Raw genomic sequence first — 8,492 nt, 5'->3', positions numbered from 1 at the left:
TGGTGGAGACTATCCCAGTGAGGGGCATGTGTGATTAAAGCTTCTGGGCAGTGAGGGGCATATGTGTGTAAAGCTGCTTAGCAGAGGGGGCATGTGTGTGTAAAGCTGCTTGGCAGATGGGGCATGTGTGTTTAAAGCTGCTTGGCAGAGGGGGCATGTTTGTGTAAAGCTGCTTGGCAGAGGGGGCATGTGTGTGTAAAGCTGCTTGGCAGAGGGGGCATGCGTGTGTGTAAAGGATGTGGGCAGAGTGTTACAACTCAGGAGGTACCTGTGTTAATCCCGATTAGCACTAGCAGACCATAGGCTCGGAGTCTAACGGATTCCCCGATATTCACCAAGAATTTCCGCAAGGCAGGATGGACTTTGCTGCCAGGAACCTGCAGGTCGCGGCCCTCTGGATGGCTTCAAGATGTAACACAAGGCCTAAGGAGGAAGATGAAGAATAGTTAGACAGGCTAGAATCGGGTCCCCCTGGAAAACAGGCAGCGGATAGTCAGACAGGCTAGGATCGGGTATGCAGGAAATCAGGCAATGGATGGTCAGACTGGCTAGGATCTGGTATGCGGGAAATCAGGCAAAGGATGGTCAGACAGGCTAGGATCTTGTACACGGGAAATCAGGCAACAGATGGTCAGACAGGCTAAGATCTGATACGCAGGAAATCAGGCAACGGATGGTCAGACAGGCTAGGATCTTGTACACGGGAAATCAGGCAACAGATGGTCAGACAGGCTAGGATTTGGTACATGGGTAATCAGGCAACGGATGGTCAGACAGGCTAGGATCTGGTATACAGGAAATCAGGCAATGGATGGTCAGACAGGCTAGGATCTGGTACACGGGAAATCTGGCAATGGATGGTCAGACAGGCTAGTATCTGGTTTATGGGGTAATCAGGCAACAGATGGTTGGACAAGCCAAGTTCGGGACACAGGAGGATCCAACAGCTCGCAGTCAGGCAAGCCAGGTTCAGTACACAGAGAATCCAGCAACACGTAATCAGACCAGTCAAGTTCGATATACATAAAATCCAGCAGCACGTAGTCAGACAGGCAGAAATGGTACACAGGAGATCCAACAGAAAACACCATACAAGGAGGAGCACAGGGGAGTCAGATGCACAGCAACTGAGTTACACTGAAACTAAGCAAGTATCAGTGCCAAAATTTTATAGAGAGGCTTTCAAACAGCCCGCCCAGGCTGCCGAGTCATGTGACCCGCTCCCTGGAAGTGCCGATCGCGACATGGAGGAGACAGCGCTGGAGCGAGGAAACAGGTAAGAGCATTACAGTATGTGTATGTAAAGCATGTGGGCAGAGGGGGCATGTGTGCGTGTAAAGCCTGTGAGCAGAGGAGGTGTGTGTGTAAAGCTGTTTGACAGAGGTGGTATGTGCGTTTAAAGCATGTGGGCAGAGTGGGTATGTGTATGTAAAGCTGCTTCGCAGATAGGGCATATGTGTGTAAAGTATGTGGGCAGAGGGTACATGTGTGAGTAAAGCTGCTGGGCATTTCTGTAATGACAATGCTACAGGGCTTCGTCCTTAGACTACTGGAGCACCAAATCATTGTACCCTCTAATGGGGATATATTAAATTTTTCCTTGCCTTGTGCTTTTCACCTCCTAGGCATGCCCCCGGTGATGCAAGCCACACCTCCAATGGTATAGCTACACCCCTTTGGTGTTGTGGCACATGGGTTTCCTTTCTAGTCGACTGTAGGGGGTCTCATGAAGTTGCTGTACCGTGGCCCCTAAATTTCTACTGTCGGTCCTGGGTAACGCCACTGTGTGTGATGCAAAATTGTGGAGACCTTCGTGAGCACATGACTCTTTAGATTACCTTATCCATAAGCGAGATCTTTGGACTTAAAAAAAAAAAAAAAGAATGATTTTCTTTTGTTACCACTTTGGCATTATGAGCATGCTTGCCTATCTTTCATTAATATTCTCTGGGAGATTCCGGGGGAAGTGGGCGTGTGAGGGCAGGGCTCGGCAAATTGCGTCATTTTGGACCTGCTCCTGTGATGCAATGATGCAAGCGCATAATTTTACTGCGTGGGAGGCAAAATGATGGGATTACCCCGCAAAACATGTCATGAGACTTCAAATTCCTAGTGAAGTGGGCAAATTCGGGAGAATGCCCTCCTCCTTGGGGAGTCCAGGAGATCTATCTGGAATTTGGCAGTCTCCTGGATATTCCGGGAGAGTTGGCACGTATGGTTATGAGATTTATAACTTCATGAGGTCCATTATTTTCATGCAGTAGACTGTAAAGTATAGAATTTGCTTTTTATAGGTAATCAGGCTACATATTCACTTTTATGCCTCAACAAGAATAACCTTTCACTTAGTGATGAGCGGGCTCGGATTTCGCGGGATCCGACGGGATCCGAGCACTGTTCAGGTATTTCCGGCCGCCAAATGAAGCCAAAACGAGGCTATGACATCCAAGTCTTGCGTCGGATCTCGCGAGACTCGGATGTCATAAATTCACTGCTCGCGCCCGCTATCTTCACTCTGGCTGCGATCACTCGTGAGGGAGGTTGTAGTTAGGGAGCTTCTGTCCTGCTTTTCAGTGGTTTCCTTTGAGATCCTGTGCTCTGTCCTGCTGATCAGTTTAGTGGTGCTTTGTCCAGTGCTCTGTCCTGCTGAGTCCAGTGGTGCTTTGTCCTGTGCTCTGTCCTGCTGAGTCCAGTGGTGCTGCCTGTGTCCTGTGTTTTGTTCTGCTAAGGGCATTGTTATTTCAAAATTATTAAAAAGTTATAAAAAAATAAAAAAAAAATTATAAAAAAGTTATACAAAAATAATTTTAAAAAAATGATAAAAAAAAATTCCTACTGCAATATATGAATAGGTTCACTGTTCCTGCAGTCAAGAAATATTAGTACTGCAATATATAAAAATACGTTCACTGTTGCTGCTGTACCAAAAAATAGGTACTGCTATTTCAAAGTCAAACTACGTTCACTGTTCCTGCAGTGCAGAAATATTAGTATCAGATATTAAACTACGTTCACTGTTCCTGCAGTGCAGAAATATTAGTATCAGATATTAAACTACGTTCACTGTTCCTGCAGTGCAGAAATATTAGTATCAGATATTAAACTACGTTCACTGTTCCTGCTACATCAAAAAAGCATGAACCTGCCATGCCATCAACTAAAACAAGAGGCTGTGACGCGCTTGAACTCCACCCTCTATATGCTGCAGAGGATGGAGGAGCAGCAAAAGGCCATTCAAGCCTACACAGCCACCTACGACATAGGCAAAGGAGTGGGAATGCGCCTGAGTCAAGTGCAGTGGAGACTGATTTCAGTGTTGTGCAAGGTTCAATCTGGTACACACTGAAGGGGGCGAGGAATCAGAGGATGAGGATGAGAACGACATCTTGCCTCAGTAGAGCCAGTTTAGTTTGTACAGGGAGAGATGAATTGCTTTTTTGGTGTGGGGGCCCAAACAAACCAATCATTTCAGCCGCAGTAGTTTGGTAGGCCCTGTCGCTGAAATGATTGGTTTGTTAAAGTGTGCATGTCCTATTTCAACAATATAAGGGTGGGTGGGAGGGCCCAAGGACAATTCCATTTAGCCCCGCCCCCGCTCACACTTAGCCCCGCCCCTCCCATTTTGATCGGCGGCTGGGACCTAGCTTATTGCTGCTAGGGGGGGCGAATGCCCCGATCGCCCCTCTCTGGATCCGCCACTGATCAGAACCCAAAACACCAAAAGTGGCCGGTGCACACCCCTACTTTCACTATATTGTTCAGTATGTTATGCATGGTGCACCAAGTATTTTCTTTTTAATGGAGCATGCCATGATAAGCACTGCACCCTAATCTGTCTCTGTGTGACCCAAATTAATTCAGCCACTTATTTTATAAACCCATAAGGCTCAAACCATGAAGAGAAAAAAAACAATTAACCAGGTTGGTCTACAAAATACAATTTAGGGCAAAATGGGACTTTGGCTGTTTAGCAACTTTCAGTTTCATAAAAGTATTTATGGGGAAACTATAAATCTATGTGTCTCTAGAACTTATTTGTTGATCAATATCATTGTTAGGTTTTAGGGGCTGATTCAGTTACTAGAGATGTGCACTGGACATAAATGCAGTGTCAGATAGCACACATTTCCTGGTACTACAGTATCCCAACATCGTAGATATTCCTGTGTACCTCTATGAGGTTCAAGGAAAAATCTATTATGTTGATTAGCCATGGAATGGTACATTCGTGGCAATTCAACAGGAACTCCGCAGCACACTGCTTATAATTGAACTGGCCTCTTAGGGGCATATTCAATTGTCCGCGGAATTGCCGAAAATCCCGCGGTCCACGCAGGATTACCGTTATTACGATAATCCTGCGCGGAAAAAACGTTAATACGGTAATTTACTCGCTGGATTTCAGCCTGCAGCTCAGGGAGCTGCGAGCTGAAATCCAGCGAGAGATTACCGTATTAACGGGAATAGTTTTTCCGCGCTCGAACCCGCGGACAATTGAATACCCCCCATAGAACCCTAACCTCTGTGAACTATTGGTGAAGTAACAGACTCCCACCAGAGGTGCTGCTGTGTGCTACACATTTGTAATGCCAGCATTGCTCCAGTTAATATCATTCAGTCAGTAATGGGTATACCTGTGCTGTGGCTCTATAAAATAATCATTTTTGTTTAGGCAGAACACACAAGAGTATCAAAATAGTGCAGACCCAGTGACCGGAGAGTGGTGCACAACAAGTCTCTGGATGATATGTAAATACAATAATAATTGGAACACAGAAGGCACTATGATAGCACAGCCTCTTAAGTGCACGGGATGTTGCAATAATAGTATGTAACAAGATGATGTGATGCCATGCACCTGGTACCATTTATAATATGGGATTAACCAAACACAGGCTTATTTCTTCTTTTGTTTTATATCACCATATTGCCTTGTGTTGTCTTGAAGATGACTATCATGCCTATTTAGGGCCTTTTTGCGTGTGCCTTACAAGCCAGCCCTTGTAACATGTAAGCCCCTATACCTGGGAGGTGAGTGCATCTGATTTTAATTGCATTTTAAATGTGTTTGAAGCATATAGATCAGTGTAGGACCTGCATATATTGAGGTTACCTTGACGTTGGGATACAGGCTTAAATATTTTGATCAAAATATGAACCCATTACTCATGTTTTCCTTCTGCTAGATATACACATATATGAAGTGTTAAGGATAAGCGCTGACAACTGTCTTTTTGCTATGGCACAGGATGACGCTTATAATTATTAAAGCAATAAGTTTGAAAAGTGCAGATACACAGGATGTTGCTTATAAAAATGAATGCACTGAAGTACAACAAGTTCCATACACACATGAAACACTGTAAAGGTAAAATCACCGGTGCATAAGTTGATGCTAAGGTAATAGCTCACATAAGTGTTGTCATTGCCAGGAATCAGTAGTACAAGATAACAGAGTCACCAGAGCATTGGACTGAACAGGATCTCTGAAGAACAGACAAAAGATAATAGCAAACCATGGCTCAGTGATGCATTCTTGTTCCCAAGTTGATAACAATGATCTGAAACAGACTGCAGCCAAGACCAGGGATTTAAGGATCAGTGACAGGTGCAGATGTTAAAGGCTGGAGTGAGAAGATTAACTCCTCGCAAACTGAAATGGAAACTTTCCACAAGAGCACCACCTCTAGTGAAAGTGAGATATTGCAACAAAAAGTTACTACCAGGATCGTAACAGTATTGTAACACAAGACCGTACTGTATATTAATCTAAATAAGTATAAATATTTAGATGTTATTTTTATTCAGTGTTCAAGTAACATTGGTTATATACAGGGATGTATTGGCCATAGGCAGGGCCACCTTAACTACTTTATGGGCCCCCGGGCAATGCAGTGTACCGGGCCCCTAAAAATAAATATATATATATATATATAGTGTGTATGTGTGTAAAAAAAATATATATGTATGTAAAAAATGGGAGCCCGGGCCTGAGTATACACGTGGGACGGAAGCACTGTTCCTAGGCACTAATCCACTAACGCTCCAAACACTCAAAAACACAGGTAGCCTCTTCAATACTCCAACAGTGGTGCGCGAATTTGTGGGCGGTAGCCAGCTTGTAATAGGTGGGAAAATTATAAGATTTAACCCTGAGTGATCTCCCCCCTGGTGGTTGGGGACTGTTGGCTCCCTGTGGAGAAGGTGCTGGGAATCCAATCCAGGGTACTGTATAACAATGAAAAGGTTGATAGTATCTGCGTATGCTAGTTATATAACCCAGACCTATTGTTCTCTTTTATCCCTGATTAAACAATCAACCTGGCCACATTTAAGAATGACTTGTCTAACGTTTAGAACACTTAACATACATATGCACAGGATACAATCTTAATACAATTGTGCCTTCCTCATAGAATGTCAATGCGTTTATCCCTTGTTTGTCCACCAGCCGGCACAAAAAAATACATACCAATATGGCGGCCGCACCTGGCACCCTCCTCCCTGACTGCCGGGTGTGACATCATCTCGTCCAGCATTTCATTTATTGAGGAGTGGCGCAGAGAGAAGCCAGAACTTGAAGAAAGAAAACAGAAGAAAGAAGTTCAAGTTAAAGGTAAGTAAAGAAACAGAGGGACAACATTGAGATCAATGGTGCAGTGTGATAAAGGGACAATTTAATAAAAAGGAAACTGATGAAGGGGCACAGTGTGACGGTGAAGGGGCACAGTGTGACGGTGAAGGGGCACAGTGTGACGGTGAGCGGGCACAGTGTGACGTTGAAGGGGCACAGTGTGACGGTGAGCGGGCACAGTGTGATGGTGAAGGGGCACAGTGTGACGGTGAAGGGGCACAGTGTGACGGTGAAGGGGCACAGTGTGACGGTGAGCGGGCACAGTGTGATGATGGAAGGACTGTGTGATAAAGGTACAACATAATAAAAGGGAATCTTTTGAATGGGCACAGTGTGATGGTGAAGAGGCACAGTGTGATATTAAGGGGCACACAATAGGTGCACACATCCTATTAATAAATAAGTTTGGTATTTTTATAACATTCTTTAATAACCAAGCACATTTCTGTACATATTGCTGTTGTGTTGTGTTTGAACTTATTTATGTTAATGAGTGCTGTAAATTGTTATTTGAAAGACATATAATTGAAAAAAGAATATTAAAATATTCTTTTATGGGGGCGTGGTATGGACGCCATATTAGCCAGAAGTTCAAGCTCAGAGCTCCAGGTACCAGGTCCTCTAAAATTGCACCTTTTGGGGCTAGTGGACACTTATAAACCATTAGCCCTGCAGCATGAGTTACTCCTGCCTTGGGGGGAAACGATCCCTGACGGGATACGAGCGGCCGCTGGAATTGTTCCCGTCTGTCGTCTGAACACGCAGAACTTCTAAAAACATCCCTCTGGACACACCTCGGCAGAACCCCCTTGGAAACCAACTTTGACCCAGACTTACCTCCCGGCAGCTACTGCATCATCTTACAGCCATTTTGGACCGTAGAGTGGACCGCAGGTGGCCACTTCCGGTTGGGTCATGGGAAACCAGAAGTTCGGGCCTCAGAGCGGCAGCGTGGCTTTCCCACCTGCAGTCACTCCGGGATCCGCCAAGTGGCAGCCGAGCCTAGGTGTGACAGCCGGAGTCTGTGTACAAACGAGCGCCTCTACTGTTCCTCACCCACTTGCCTGCCAGACTTGCAGACTACCCCCGCACGGATATCTGTAGAGGCTGCGATTGAATGGCGCCCACATTGCTGGCCCAGCCACATCCACATAGCGAGAGAGACTTAAATTTATTTCTCTGGACACACTAATTCTGCTAGACTTCAGTATGAGCACATAAAGGAGCAGTCCTCACATTTGTTTGCCTGGTCCCATTGTCACTTGGCTGCCACCCAGCGGTCAGTGGCTGGTAATATATTCTATTTGAATTTCTGCAACCAAAAAGGTATCACCACAAAATAGGAGAAGAAGCAGAACAGGGAAAATACCATCAATAATAGGAAGTGTGCTGTACAAATGTAACTGTTGCCATTCCATGGTTGTTGTGGCTGCCTGAGGTTACAGATAGGGGAAGTGACTAGTGATAATACATGTACTGCAACTAACAAGTGACTGACTTCTCGCAAAGTGCATTATTCAAGAGCCGAGATGGGAAGGGACAGGAAAGGGCCACCAAGAAAGTCTCTAGAAAGTCAACAGCAACTCCTCAACGTTCGGATTTGTGTGCATTCCTGACATCATCAACAGTCTCAGAACAAGCGTCATGTCCTCACCTAGCAGCTCACCCTACCCATCCACACCTGAGTCTCCCCCAGGGAGGACGCAGATCGTAGAATCATCACCAAAAAAGACTTCGAAACACTGGAGGCCAAGTTACAGGAGGTGGTCTGCCATGAATTTGCCACATTTCAGACAGACTTTGCGCATCTAGGTCACATGCTGGTAGTATTGGAGGAGCACAGGGAAGCAGATGAAGA

The 8,492-nt window shown here is 45.3% G+C and overlaps 1 long non-coding RNA gene across 1 annotated transcript; it reads right to left on the bottom strand.

The window, feature by feature from the left end:
* Positions 1-272: 272 nt before the first annotated feature.
* Positions 273-7,519, bottom strand: LOC142101672 (uncharacterized). Its single transcript, XR_012679120.1, has 3 exons — positions 7,472-7,519; positions 6,473-6,576; positions 273-423 (listed from the first exon to the last, which is right to left on the bottom strand). It is a non-coding gene; the product is annotated as an uncharacterized LOC142101672 (long non-coding RNA).
* Positions 7,520-8,492: the final 973 nt, after the last annotated feature.

The sequence above is a fragment of the Mixophyes fleayi genome, chromosome 9 (genome assembly GCF_038048845.1).
Source record: "Mixophyes fleayi isolate aMixFle1 chromosome 9, aMixFle1.hap1, whole genome shotgun sequence".
Taxonomy (NCBI): domain Eukaryota; kingdom Metazoa; phylum Chordata; class Amphibia; order Anura; family Limnodynastidae; genus Mixophyes; species Mixophyes fleayi.
Note: the sequence above shows the minus strand (reverse complement) of the source record. Positions and strands in the feature narration are given on the sequence as shown.